The 16,324-nt window shown below is 35.7% G+C and overlaps 1 pseudogene; it reads right to left on the minus strand.

Annotated features, from left to right (window-relative positions):
• Positions 1–10,933: 10,933 nt before the first annotated feature.
• On the minus strand, positions 10,934–14,309 carry LOC145089781 (putative alpha-mannosidase At5g13980; annotated as a pseudogene).
• Between the last annotated feature and the right edge of the window lie 2,015 nt (positions 14,310–16,324).

A 16,324-nucleotide genomic window follows, 5' to 3' on the forward strand; every position in this document is an offset into this window, starting at 1 on the left:
AATGACATTTGTGAAAAATTGTTGTTTGTATGATTCCATTGCTAGTAATATAGGAAAATGGTTTTGATTCTTTCATTTGTGATAATGTCTAATTTACCAAATAAGGAAAGATTCTCATCACCCAAGGTTTCAGTTGGATAGAAACTTTGAAATCATGCAAGTTACATAGTATGATGAATGATAATTTTCATCTTTGGAAAATTAAGATTAATTCCTTGTTCACATGTATATGTGAGTCAAGTGAAGGACTAAGGGATCGAGTACACATTCTTGTGCTTAAGTCCACCACAAAAGATTGATAAGACTATTCGTCATGATTTACTAAAGTTTAGTAAATATGGTTATACTTACAGGCTTAAGTATAATTCTGAAGCATTGGAAAAATTTCAGTGTATGGCAGAACGAATAAGAAGAAGCAACTTAGGCAGAAGGATAAAAGTTTCTCAAATCTGAAAAGATGGGAGAGTACTTTAGTAACATGTTATATAATCATCTTAATGATTTTGAGACCTTATCACAATTCATCCTCTAAGTGCATTCTGATAGTTAAGAAGAGGAGTTATGAATTGTTGAAGTGGTTAAATCAAGAAGATGATTCGTACTTCGTTCCAAAAACAATTCTTAGAGTTATACTCTAAGATTGTAACTTGAGTGACATGTCTTAAAGAAAGTTTAGAACACTTGTCAAATGTAAGAGTAAAAGTTTTCTACTCTTGTACATTTGAAATTGGTAATTTGTGATGTATTGGATAAAACAAAGACCAACTTAGGCCAATTGTGTGAAGTGTTTGTCTTGATAAAGAATCCGCACTATCTCTTGAATATTTTGCAAGATAGTCTTATATGTCAAGAGGACAGTGGAAGTCTTAAAGATCTTAAAAAGAATTTCAAGATCTAATCAAGAATAAAAAAAACCTGTACTTTAACACTAGCACACGACGTGAGGTTTATAACCTATCGTGTTGACATATTATGTGCCCATTCCAATTAAAGTTGGCTTTGCATAAGAGTTCTTAGAGTTCTCCATAGGTTGCACAACAACTTGGAAGAAATGGCAGGCCCTTGAGCTGCCAGATGGCAAGAAATTAAGATTGAGTTCAGTCCATATGAGTTTGTATTTGTCATTATCCTTGTCTTGTGACTATGGCTTTGAAAACTCACATGGATAAGAACACATACACCATTAAATCTAAGTGTCATAAGGTTTCTCTCTGATTCATGAAAATGATGGTGAGGAAACACTTTCACTAAGTAGATTTTAGCTAGATAGCAATTGTGATATTTGCATTCTCAAAGTCATGAGTGGAGCATGTGTGGTTAACCGGCACACTAACATGGACTTGCGAGAAGTGGCAAAGGTCTAAACAATCGAGACTACGATTACGACATCCCTTTTCATAGTTCTTAAAGTTGTTTAGACACACCTGTGAGCTATCTAAGATAAGGTGTATGATATTGATAAAGTTTTATCAAAGCAATCTAGTATCAGAAATCTGAACTTTGGTAAGAAAGTCAATAAAGTATTGTTTTTCTAGAAGTTCAGCTGATTTCTGAGTACATGTCAAAGCTAGTGGGAGCATAAGTGTTATGCTAATAATCATCATGTTAGTGGGAGCATGATAATTATGATCAAGGTTGCAAGTTAGCAATGTTAATTATAGAAAACAAAAGGTTTCAATTGGGAAAAAGTTGTTTTGCTATAATTAAGGGAGAGGAAATTATACTTCATCTCAAATCTAAAAGCTTAGGTTTTAATCGTATTTAGTCAAGGATATATATATATATATATATATATATATATATATATATATATATATATATATATATATATATATATGAATTTCATGTTGGAATGGCTCAACATAAGGAAATTCTATATATGGGTCTATTATTTGCGTTCTAAAATTCGATTATGATTACGGCATCCCTTTTCATAATCTGAAATTATGAGAACTTGGCAAATAGAAATATTGTAGCAAAAGGACTAGTCTAGTATCATGTCTTTATGTGAGACATCACGAATCCTGTCCCATATGCTTCGGGTATAGGATCGATTGCATGTGCTATAATATTCATCATTTCTAAAATTTTCCAAATGACTGGGGTATTAAGAAGGAAAAGGTCTAGAATTGGATATGACTAAAAGGATTAAGCAATTGTTGAGGAAAATCTAAGGTTTACCAAATATTGGTTGCTCAGTGACACTTGAAAGTACAGTGTTAATTGTTGGAAGGACCATATTGACATATTCTGAAAAAAGGCAACTCTTGTTCAGAGGTGATAGTCAAAAGGGGAATATGGAAATGATCCCATAGGTGGAAGTTGTTCAATAAATATGTGTAAGATTAGGAAACTTAATGCAAGAAGGATGTTTCCAAGGAGTTGATCTCCTTTGGAATTCTCTGTAATGTTTGTTGTCAAGTCTTTGTGACTTTGTGCATAATCATTACAAGAGGATCAATGCATATAAGTTTAGAATCTAACAGATTTCAGTAAATGGCATGAATTTGGAATTCTTGCATTTGCAGTAAGGATTTGGGACTTTGAAATGAGAATCATTAGAGTTATGTTCAATTGATCTATTTCGCAAAGTAAAGATCATAGACAAACATAGTATGCATACTAGGTGTGTGGCATGGCTAGTGTTTAGAAAACATAGTGTATATGCTTGGAGCATGGGACAACTAGTGTTTTAATTCAAGTATAAAGTTGATAATTTGAAACAGTATACAATGAATAATGTGTAATCATATGGTGATAAATAAAAGGTGAATGACTAAGTTATTCAAACCATCCACAGTCGATAATACATTGGAAGTAGGAATTAAGTCAAGACTGTCATGAATTGGGTTTGTAGATGTCCAAGGTATGGGACATAGCCAAGAGGTGCTACAACATTCATGAGTGCTCATAAGTTCTAAGTATTGGATTCAACCCGCGCTCATTTGAATCACTTCCTGGATTTTATCACGAGTGATCATGAGACGATAATATCTTATATTCTTCAAACCTAGAGATATGAGTTGTTACAGTGAGTTGGTTATACATTGATTGCACGAAAACGCATTGGTAACTCGATGTTATAAAACGTGCCTTTGTGTATGATTCAACAAGTAGTAGAACAAGCCATATTAGTCGAAGTTTATCCATTCCTTTTACCTTCGGGATAAAAATGATATATGTGGGCCCCTCGATGATTTGGTGATGACAAATGTAAGTGCTCGGCCGGGCCTGGACTGATTTGATTTGTTCAATTTGTCAGTCGTCATAAATCGGAAATCGGGAAACAACAAAAGGACAGAGAGAATGATTATAATCCATGTCTCAGTCCATATGATATCTTGAATGGAGGAATATATGATCCCTTCTCCAATGGACAAGTCATTGACAAAGGTCAGAGATCATCGGCAAGGTCAGAGTTCGACAAAAGCTTTTGAGAGCTATGATTGCCAGTCGGTTCTTGAAGTCATACTTGCAGTAATAGTTTTAGACTTATCCAAGTGGGAGACTGTTGGATTAATGTCTAAGTCCATAACTATAATTGATAAGACTTGACCCGACCCGGCATAGTCCATTTGGGTTGCATGGCCTCATGCATTTGGATAGACTAAAATGAGAGAAATAACACTTAAGGTTTATTAATATATTATAAGTTCTAATATATTAATAAGATTATTTAATTAGTATTGATCAATAATTAATCTAGAGTTAATTAAGTGATCAAAAGAATACTAATTAAATATATGGGTTGATTGTGTAAATCATCCATACTTGTATAGTGGGCTAAGACTCCATGGATTATCAAGTTGGGCTAAAACCCATAGGATGCTCCATGGATGCTCCATGGTGTATTTGAACCCATGGATCCAAGGAAATGGAAAGCCATGACAATTAGGGTTTACCCTAATTGTGACACTATATAAAGATCATATTCTTGGGGAAAATTGGCGACTATGTGTGAGAAAAAGGTCTAGCCGATTTTCATGAAGTGTGTATGTTCTCTCAAGTTATTCCAAGTGTATTTGTTGTTGTGTGAACCATTTGAGGTGTCACACTTGGGGCACTAGGCACTCAAGCTTCATGAAGACATTCTACATCAAAGAGGTATGTAATTCTAACTTGATATATTCATATGAATCAATGTTATTATGATATTTAGGATGAATACCTTGGAAAGTTCATAATTGCATGTATAATAGAGAAAACATAGATCCAAGGTATTTAGGGTTGCATGTACACTTAGGAGTGTTAGAATGCTCATAACCCAACAATCATAACTCACAGGTGGGTTCACGGTTCCATTTTCCAAACCTTTTCCGAGGGAATACATGTTGAAATGCAACTATTACATAGTTATTACTAATTTTAGTTAGATAATTATGCTCATAACATTAAGATGATATTATGTCGGTAAATACTCTCCCCAACTTTTAAGGTTTATATTATGCCTAGTTGTTATACTGATGCATACTGATAGGAAATACCATATCTAGTTATTACGCTATCCAGACATCCAATTACCAGGAAACGCCGATACTCTAGTCATTATTATAGTCACCCTTTGGATAAGCTTAGTACCTAGTGGTTACTCTGCCCAAATACTCGGCTACGCAAAACACACTAATTATATATATATATATATATATATATATATATATATATATATATATATATATATATGTGTGTGTGTGTGTGTGTGTGTGTGTGTATATATATATATATATATATATAGAGAGAGAGAGAGAGAGAGAGATCTATATAGGATTGACACTCCCACCTGTGGTTGCTAGCTACTACCCGACGACAAGTGGAAGCAAGCATAACTTTCTAAACACATTTATGACGTCCGATTAAGGTCTCCAAGTAGATCAAGATGTCTGGTCTTCTCCAAGTAACCCACCTCTAGACCACGCGACCATTGAATCCATGGTTGAGCAGGGAATAGTTGATGCTCTAGCAACACTTAGAAACAATTTCCACACAAACTCCATGATAGGATCAGAAGGTAAAAGCTCCCAAGGAAACAATCAAGGTGCCCCATGTGCATTTACCTACAAGGAATTTATAAATAGCAAGCCAAAAATCTTCTATAGAAATGAGGGAATCGTAGGCCTCACCAGATGGATCAAAAAGTCTCGTTCTGTTTTCAAAATCAACTCTTGTATTGAGAAATGCAAGGTGAAATTTTCCGCTTGCACTTTCGTGGATATGGCCATGTCCTGGTCGAACTACCATGTCAAGACCATGGGCCTCGCCAACACTAATGTCTTGTCTTGGGAGCAACTTAATCATAGGCTCATCGAGGAATATTATCCTCGATAGGAAATACAACGATTGGAGCAAGAGTTGTTGAACCTAAAAATGGTTTTCTTGGGTTGGTTGGTTATTATTGGAGATTCATTCAAGATTTCTGCAATATTGTTGTTTCTCTGACTCGCTTGACAAAGAAGAGTTTGGATTTCCGTTTGGGGCCTGAGCAGCAGGCTGTATTTGAGATTTTGAGAAGGAAGTTATGTGAGACCCTGGTATTGGTGTTGAGGATTTTGTTGTATTTTGTGATGTGTCGATCACTGGTTTAGGGGGCGGTTCTCATAAAGTGAGGTAGAGTCATTGCTTATGCATCTAGGAAGTTGAATCCTTATGATGTTAAATATCTGACTCAAGATTTGGAGTTGGGGCAGTGGTATTTACCCTCAAGATTTGACAACATTATCTCTATGGGGGGTCTAATGTACCATCTACGCAGATCACAAGAGTTTGAGATATCTTATGGATCAGTAAAATCTAAACATGAGGTAGCACAAATGGATTAACGGGGTCAAGGATTATGATTATGAGATTCTTTATCATTCGAGGAAGGCCAATATGGTCAATGACGATTTGAGCCATAAGACGGTTAGTACTCCTATTTGAGAGCACTGTTTGAGGATGACCATTGACTCCCCACTTCTGGATTTGATCAGGGAGGCTCAGGTCGTTGGTTGTAGACTATTGACCCGGTGCAGTCGGGTGTGGGTGCCATTTTCTAGCAGGGTGCGGCAGATAGTATTGGAGGTTTAGTTATTGGTAGCCCTGATTGAAGCGGGAGATAGCATTGTATGTGGAGAGATGCTTGACCTGTCGGATGGTCAAGGCAAAGCACTAGAGACCTCATGGAAAGCTTCAGCCTTTAGAGGTGCCCATGTGGAGATGGGAGCAAATCACTATGGATTTCATCACCAAGTTGTAGAGGAAACCTAAGCGATTTTATGCGATTTGGGCTATCGTCGACCGTTTGACCAAGAGTGCCCATTTTCTTGCCATTCAGGAGAGTTATTCGGCTAATAAATTGGGCGGCGTGTATGTACGTGAGATTGTCGCTCGCCATAGTGTATCGGTCTCTATTGTATCTGATTGCAATGTTCGGTTTACTTCTCGGTTTCAGCAGAAATTTCATGAGGAGCAGGGCACGAGACTACATTTCAGAACTACTTGTCACCCTCATACTGATGGACAGAGTGAAAGGATCATTCAAACACTCGATAATATGTTGAGGGCTTGTTTCATCGATTTCAATGGGAGTTGGGACTCCTACCTTCCCCTAACCGAGTTTTCTCACAACAACAGTTATCTTTCTAGTATTGGTGCACCACCTTTCAAGCTTCTCTATGGAATGAAGTGTCATAGACTATTTTGTTGGGGAGAGGTCGTTCACAGGGTCATGGGGACGATTTAGGTAGTCTTACAGATGATGGATCTCATCCAGCAGATCAGGTAGAGATTGCAGACGACCCAGAACCGACAAAAGCGTTATGCCGACAGACGACGATCTGAGTTAGAGTTCTAGGTCAGGGACATGGTTTTACTGAAGGTATCACCCCTAGAAGGTTGTTATATGCTTAAAGAAGAAGGGCAAGTTTGGTCCCCGATTTATTGTATTGTTCCGAGTATTGGTGAGGGTAGGCAAGGTAGCCTACCGATTAGATCTGCATGAGGAGCTTAGTCATATTCACAGCACCTTCCATGTTTCTCAGCTTCGGAAGTGTGTGGTTGACGATTCAGGGGTGGTTCATTTGGATGAAATTTAGGTTGATGAGCACCTAAATTATGTAGAGAGGTCGATGGCTATTTTGGATAGGAAGATGAAGGCCTTGTGCAACAAGGTGGTCCATCTAGTTAAGGTTCAGTGTCAGCATCAGAAGGGTTCCGATTGTACATGGGATCCCGAAGCGGAGATGTGCGAGCACTAGGGGTGTGTGTAGTGTTTTTTGGTGCAGTTTATAGTCAAATCGCAGACCGCACCGTTTAGTGCAGTTTACAAAAATTACAAACCATAAACCGTACCGTAAAAGTCATAAACCGCATTATGCGGTGCGGTTTGATATGGTACGGTGCGGTGCGGTTTAGAAATTTCAAAAAAATCTTCCTTTCAAGATTCAAACATGAAATTTATAACCGAAAAATATAAACATAATTAAGAAGCAATAACCCAATACCAAATAGTAGATTTAGAACCATTATATTTAAAATTATTTTCTTTTCTATTTAAAAATGAACACTAAGTCTTTTATAAACACTATCTTGCTATAAATCAATAATTAGTGTAATATATATATATATATATATATATATATATATATATATATATATATCACACCCCAAAACCAAGAACGGCGGAAACGTTCCGGGGTGGAGGACGTCATGTGAAGTATCATAACAGTGTGAAGTAGTAAACAAGCAACAACATCATCCATTGCATTAAAATTAATGTTTTAATACATGTGTGTTCTTTCATAATGTACACCAATAAAATGAATAATCAAAATAAGATGAGTCTTGTCTGTGCTCCGTCTTCTCAAAACCTGGCCATCGTACCTGTCTAACTGGTGACCTGAGAATACAAGTTATTTTCAAAGCGAGTATCAGCCTAAAGCTGGTGAATTCATAAGTATTTAAGTGTCATTGTCTTGTTTTGGAATGCTGTTATGAATGCCATGTAAATATTTAAATGAAACAGTTGATGTAAGTTTGAAAACCCTAGAAAATCTCATGTTTCCTACTAGTATGAAATGTAGTCTTCTACCAAGACCCGAATGTTTTGCTATAAGAATGATAGTTTTTCCTTCCTTTTTGACTATTACAAACAGTACTTAGTCTAACTCATCGTTTATGTGAATGTATCACAAAATAAAGTAAAATAGGAAAAGAATATAATCGTCTTCTACCAAGACCCAAATGTTTTGCTATGATAATGATAGTTTTTCCTTCTTTTTGACTATTACAAATAGTACTTAGTCTAACTCATCGTTTATGTGAATGTATCACAAAATAAAGTAAAATAGGAAAAGAATATAATCGTCTTCTACCAAGACCCGAATGTTTTGCTATGATAATGATAGTTTTTCCTTCTTTTTTACTATTACAAACAGTACTTAGTCTAACTCATCGTTTATGTGAATGTATCACAAAATAAAGTAATAGGAAAAATATAATCATGTAAGTGTTATCCTTTTGTATTAGGATTAACACGACATCGCGATTTGCGAAATGTATAACCTTTGAACATCCGTAGATTGTTCAATTGTCCTCTGTAGCTACAGCAGGTGGGAGGAAGGGTTAGTCCCGTAAAAGTATTCTTAATATAAGTGTTAACCGTAGGCATCCGTAGATGTTCATCAACCTCTGTAGCGAACAGTAGGCCCAAGGAATGGTTAGTCCCGTAAAAGTACTCCTAATATAAGTAATAATCGTAGGCATCCGTAGATGTTCATCGACCACTGGTGCTAACAACTGGGTTTCAGAATGGTTAGTCTCGTCTAGACATCCCGTTGAACTAGGATAGGCAGGACAATTTACACAGAAGGTACTAATAAATCATCCTAGTGAATCGAGGTACAAGTATCCATGTAAATGTATACAGGAAAATGTATCTACGTAAAGGTACTCATGTATGGTATTCATGTAAGTGTATTCATGTAAGCGTATTCATGTAAGCGTATCTATGTAAGCGTATTCATGTAAGCGTATTCATGTAGGCATATCTATGTAAGCGTATTCATGTAAGCGTATCTATGTAAGTGTATTCATGTAATCGTATTCATGTAACATGTAATGTATAGTATAGACTCATGAATGAACTGACTCTGATGTAATTCCTTGTAATAGGAATAATGTTATGTATCTCCTAACTATCCCTATAATAGTTAACTGGAAGGTAATTGATTGTCCAAACAGGTTTATACACCCTTGCTACACAAGAGTGTGGGAAACTGAAAGAAGGATGAAAACTATAACATCAATACATATAAAGGAACATAAATGTATAGATATAGTTTTGTTCAAGAAGGTAAAAATGGTTTTGTAAGACATCTATGAGTTTTTGAACAATAATTAACAATGACTTGATGTCATTTTAATAAACATTTCAAACGTAAAACTTTTGATACTAGTGTATTTTTAAGACAGAAAACCATTTCATGCATCACATTTTGAAGTGTGTGAAATCTACTGGATGAAAACACAGTTATAAAAACATATGAGCGATTTAATAACATATTGTTTTCTACTTGTATCCCCCCCCCCATTTAAAGCATTTAAAATCATTTAAACATTGATTAAAGGGTATGAACTCACCTATTGTGGGTGTTACGGATGAACTGAAGAGGTAGGATTGCTAGGTGTCAAGTGAAGTCTTGAAGACACTCTATGATCCTAGTTAACATATATTATCACATATATGTAACAAATTAGTCTATAAACAACTAATAAACAAGTCAAGACACCCTAGGACATGCTAAACACCTTTATCGAGTGTTCTTAGCCTCTAGGATTGCATCTAATTGTTTGTAGGGGAAGCTATTGTGTGTAGGGCTCAAGGAAAACTCCACCATGAAGTTCACGGCCCTAATGACACTACCAAATGAGTTTACGGCCTTAAGCTCACACCTCACTACTAGAAAAACAGCCTTTTACGACGCTCATTGTGCGTCGTAAAAGGCTCAGACGACGCGCAAATGCATGTCAAGGAAGGCCATGTCATAAAGAGAGACGACACACTTTTGCGCGTCGTCTATAGACGACGCGCATTTACGACGCGCAATTACGACGCGCGTTTACGACACGCAATGTGTATCAAGGAAGGCCCTGTCATAAAGGAAGACGACACGCATTCGCGTGTCGTTACCTTACGACGCGCGTGTTAATGACACGCAATGCGTATCAAGAAAGCACCTATCAAGAAAGGCCATGTCATAAATGAAGATGACACACATTTTTCCGTATCATAATTTTAAATTTAAAAAAAAAACATTATTTATAGATTTACTTATTTTCAAATTAAATTTGTATTTAATGTTTCATAATAGAAAATAAAATATCATATACAAAAAATAGAATCCATTGCATAAATTTAATGTCATACAAAAAATAGAATCCATTGCATAAATTTAATGTCATACAAAAAATAGAATCCATAGAAAAAACCAATTAGTCCAACAACTATAGGCAAATTTCTAACTTCTAATGCAGTTCCACTTGGTTGATATTCAATTCCATCAACTACCCCTAGCCATAGCAAGCACAAAATCACAGTTGCGAATGTTACAACTCCAAAAGCTGCTCAACAAAACCTCTGGAATTAGTCCCTTTATCTCAGCCAAGGGTATAAAAGGAAAATTACTGAAGGATATAGAAATTAGAACCTGAAATATAAGAGAGTAAACTGAGGTTTCTCAATCAAACTGTGGAAGCAATCCCTTCTAAGATCTTTAAATGCATCCTAATAGAATATCAAAAGTATGCCCAATTGACGACATATCAACCACACAAAATTTATCAATTCTAAGGAATTTGAACGGAAATCAGATGAGAAGAAAAAACCTGGAAGAGATTGTTGAGAGAGTGTAAGAGGCAAAATTGTAAATTCTGTTTTTCATGAGGCTGTGCAATTGAGCTTTTATACAAAATTGTAACTTCTGTTTTTCATGAGGTTGTGCAATTGAGCTTTTATCTTCATATCAAGTACAAAAAAAAGTTAAAAAGTTGTTATTTAGTGTGTTAAAGAAACTTGCATGTTGTATTGTATTACCTTCCTCTTTGCAAATAGTTTTTGTAATTCAACACTTATCATAACTGAAAGATCTATGTCCTCTCCAACCTAGAGCCAGAAGAAAAAAATATATAAATATACAAATATAATTTTATCGTGTTTCAAAACACAATTAAATGAATTTATGTAATAATAATATAAAGAAGAAGAAGAAGAAAGATCAACCACCTCATATAAGTGTGCTAACCGAAGAAGAATTTTTCCATCTTCCAGCTCCTGAATTAAGAAAATAAAGTTTTTTCTCAAGCTTTGTAGGCTATTTTCAAAGATTCGAATGAAGGAGGGCATTTACGTCTTTTTTCATGGTTTACCTGGAGTGTTAACAATGCTACGTTATCAGGGAGACTATAGGAGGAATCCATTCCTGAAAATGTGGACACCTGGAAATTTGTCCCTGTTTTTTCGTCCTGTAAAATATAATAAAATTAATTGATAAGTAACATTTTTTTATGGATTTTTAAAGAAACATTTAACACAAAAAATATTCAATCACCTGCTCAATGAACGCCAAAAGAAGTGGAGAGTATATTTCTTGACCATAGGATCGGCGCCACTTGGCACCCTCTCCAATTGGATCGATCCTAAGATAGTATTTACCTTGAACCTACAAAAAGTTTAAGATTTAATGAGGGGAAGACTCATTACTTTGACCTTTTTATCAAAGTCAAAATTAAATTCCCAAATTGAAGGACTTATAGAAAATGCTTACAGTTAATCCTCTACAATCATTACCAACGCAAACTGTTTCATTAAGCGCCTCTACAACACCTTTTCCATCATCATAAAGCAATATCCTAAAAAAGAGATTATTCGTGTTTATATATATTATGGCTGATTTAATTTTTTTGATTGTCGATTTTGATGAAAATGCGAATGGAAAGAAAAGACATACCTATGAAGCATTAACTCCAATTGCCCATCAACAATGTCGGATCCACCTACGGATCTATCTACTAAAAGCAAGAGCTCACTAGTTTCGTCTTTTAGGTAAATTCCAAGATTGACCTTTAGAAATAACACAAGTCTGTGAAACGTTTCTTTAAAAATTTTCCATTAATGGAGCGTTGAATATGAATAGCAAAGGGCATGTTGATTCAAAATGACAGTTATCTTGATAATGGATATTGAAAAAAGAAAACATACAGGAAAATAATTTCTATCAATAGGTTGATTCACTTCAAGATCCCAATCCTCTCTATAGTCTCGAATCTGCCACAAAAAAATATAATTTTGATCACATTTTCTTTAAATACCTACTTAGATGTTTAATGGGAGTAATACCCTTTGAAGAAAATCTCTCCCATTAGAATCTATGTAAAATGTTTTATTGCTCTTCATGGTGGTTATGATCTGAGTTACAATTTCTTTCCCAACTCCATCATCAATAGGTATGGGGCCCACCTGAAAAAGTTGAGATTATTAGTAATGAACAACAATTAGACAAGTAAAGAAAAATGAACTTACTGTAAATTCAACTTCAGCATGCTCCTTATTCTTGAACACTCTAGTGATCTGGACAGAAGGTAAAATGGTCATTTCAGACGGTTTAATCAGTCCAACAAAGAAAAAAATGAGTTCATATAGCACTACTTTATCCATTACCTGGTAAATCCATGGATTTATTTTCTGATGTACTTCATCATATATTGGCCCATTCAAAACCTTTATGGGAGTCTGTAATTTCAATGAAGAATATTAAAATTTAAATCTGGCTATAAAGTATAAACTATAAGACACATAGATATATCAGAAGAAGTTATATAATATATACCTGCTCCTGTGTATCAATAGAATATGTACCATTTGGACGGGAAATATATGCTCCAGATGCCTAAATTAAACAAGTTAGGAGCTCAATTGTTAATATAAAAAACTTGTACCAATAACAGTATTTACAAAATAAAAAAAAAATAATAAATGATATAAGGAAAATAAAGTTACCTGCTCTCCTGTAGTTCCATCAAATCCAACATAAAAGCTGTATGATTGCTTCACAGAGGCAGTGATCTTTCATAAACCAAAATAACACAGGTTAGTGCACATTAAAAGAATAAATAACAATACTAATAATAATACATAACTTAACTTACTATATTTTATATAACGTCAAAAAATAGGTTCATTTTTGCTAATTTGGGTGATAAACTATTTTATTTTCCAATTAGGTCATTAGCAAAAATAAGATAGTTGGTTGCTATATTATGCAAAAAAAAAATGAAAGGTAAATATACTTACAGAGCTTCGACTGTTAACATATTGAGAAACCTTTCATTCACTTCCAGAATAGATTAACTTCAAATTTCCTGTTCCTACTTCTATCCCATCTTTTCCTGTTTCAGTATGCTTGTAAAATGCTTCATTTACAGAATTCCAAGCTGCAAAAAATAAATTATATCACTAGATAAATTTTGTTCAAAATTTGAAAATCAATGTATATTATGTAAAATATTGTTAACTTTATTTTTACCTGGCTTTTTGTGCTTGAAATGACGTATGTGGAAAATCCCAGAGGTGGAACAGATGCCGTAAATGCAAGTGAATACTTGGGAATTGAGCTTGGTGATTTGCCTATATATGCAGTGGTGTAGTAGTTTCAAAGGGCAATATCGTCATTTACTATGGGGAGAAGTTGATACTTTACTTCTTTTCCATTGGAGTCATGGACAGCAATATTCTCGCTCACAACCTGTTAGATATTCACATATAATACATATAATATATTATTATTGTTATTATTATCCCAAAAAAAGTGATTTAGATGCAACCAAAAGTTCAAAACCAAAAATGATACTCATTGAAAGTCTTATAACATCAGATCTCTTCCACCCTCGGGAGTTGTAGACAACAACCACCTACAATATAAAAATCAATATTCCATATTTCCATTTCACATTTATGTAGATATACATAATATAATAGTTTATGTTGACTTTCATGGAGAAGATAAAAATATAAAGCATCTCATTACCAATTTTTTGCCAGATGATAGATCCGTTTCAGTTGGAGGGCAATAGCTTATGACAATGATCTTGTAGTTGGCTTTATCTTTGGAGACACCCCACTCTCTATAAGGTAAATGTCTTCCATCATTAAGTTGGATTCGAGGTGAAGTAATAGGAGGTCCACCAGGTGATCCACAAACCCTAAGAGGTGGTGGTTTGATTCGTGTATAAATCCATCCTAGAAAACCACCCACCACAGCAATTGCTACCTTTGCAATCATTGCTATATAGAAGAAGAAGAAGAAGAAGAAAACACTGTAAGAACATGTAAGTATGGGATTGAGCTATTCCAAGAAATTTAATTTCGCTATGTTGAATATATTTGATTTTCTGATAGAATTCTAAGTTTTACAGAGGGATGTGGGTTCTGTAACTACAAACATGTTTTTGAACTTTTGATTCCTCTTTCCTGTAATTTTTAGAAACTCGTATCAACAACTAATTACAGATCGGGTTTACAGAAAGGATTAAAATACCTGGAAAAAAGTATAGAGCATGAGAAGGAAACAACCAACAACGCTTGCTCTCTAACGCCATCATCTTCTTGCTTTGTCACATAATACTATTAGGGTTTCATCTGCAATTTATTCTTGAACAACTTCTACTTCCTTAAATTTCTTCAAATCAAAGTTGTTAGGTGTGGGCTATGAGGCAAGAAGAGGCGGTGAGGGTTGGAGACGGTAGAGATGGGTGAGGGGAGGAGATGAACGAGGGGATATGTGAGAGAACTGATGGAAACAAGGTAGAAGAGAAGCTCATGAGTAGTTGTAGTAGGTGGAGTAATTTAGAGGGGAAGCGGATTCGGGACACAGTCTCCGGTGCTGATGAGTCTCAATGATCGGCGATTAGAGGTGAGCCTGCGGTTGCCAACGAGGTGAGGTGAGAGAGAGCAAGGTAAGGAGACGCTAATCAAGTCGTCGATTACAAAGTGCTCGTGTGGAAGGGGTAGAGCGTAGAATCTGCATATGAAGGAACTGAAGAAGGCCGATGGTTGAGGAAGACGATGAAAAAGATGCAATGTTGGTGGAGGGTCGACAATGGTAGAGGGTTGACAACCAGGAAACAGCATAAAGTGGTGGTCGGAGTATGAGGGGAGTAGTTAGCGGTCGATGTGGGGAGCCAGGGAGGGGAAAGAAGGATCGTCGATTAGGGTAAAGAGGGAAGCGAAAGCGGGTTTTTCTAATTTTGGGGTTTTTCTTTTTCCCGCTTGTAACTAAAGAGCGCGTTTCATTAAAAATTATAAAGCGACATGTTTAGATAACGCGCACATTTAATAATAAGTGCCCTCCATGTTTTTTTTTTCTAACACTAGTTTTAGGGCACGCAAAAATACGCGTCTTAAATTCTTAAAATTTCTAGAGAGATGACATTATTTTTAGGTCACATGCTTTTGCGTATTATAAATCACTGCGTGTCATAAATTGCGCGTCGTTAAAGGTCTGTTTTCTAGTAGTGCCTATATGTCCATTTTGTGTTTGATGCTCTACAAGACCCTAAGAAGCATTTCTACTTAATGGCTTGGTCTATGGAAGAGTTTAGGGCATTATATAACTCCTTTTAGGAGTTTACGGCCCTGGGACCAAATCCCATGGAGATTACAGCCGTAATCTCCCTTGGATGGGTGTTTTTGGTGTTTTCAAGTTCCTAATTCAACTAGGAACTAAACTAGGCTAGTGTACAAGGCTTTAGAAGAGTTTATAGCACCATTTGGCACTATTGTTTGGAGTTCACGGCCCTGGAACTTCTTGGGTTGTGAACACCTTACTCTTGGTGTTCTAATGGTGTTTTCTAGTCCTAAACACATTAGGGTACATGTCTAAACTAGTCTCTTGGCTTAAAGAAGGCTTTTAGGGCATTTTGACACCTTAAAATGGAGTTCACGGCCCAAGAACATCCTTGGCCGTGAACTCACTTCTAGCCTTTGTTTCTTAATGATTTTGTGGTCTAAACATGTCATGGTAGTTTCTAGGTTGAGTTCCAAGGCTTGGAGGGACATTGGGCACACTTTGGCCCTTATAAAAGAGTTTACTCTCCAAGTGTTCTTGGGCGGTAAACTCTCAAATCTTGCAGTTTTGATCTGATTTTTATGTTATTTAGCACAATCTAAGCTATATAATACAAATAGATAGAAGTACTCACGATTTGGGAGGAAATCCCGAAGATCCGTGAGAGAGAATTCGGCTTTTCTCTAGTTGGAAATGTAACTAATGAATAAATATGGTTCAGAATCCTATAT

The sequence above is a fragment of the Lactuca serriola genome, chromosome 2 (genome assembly GCF_051521515.1).
Source record: "Lactuca serriola cultivar US96UC23 chromosome 2, Lser_US96UC23_V15, whole genome shotgun sequence".
Taxonomy (NCBI): domain Eukaryota; kingdom Viridiplantae; phylum Streptophyta; class Magnoliopsida; order Asterales; family Asteraceae; genus Lactuca; species Lactuca serriola.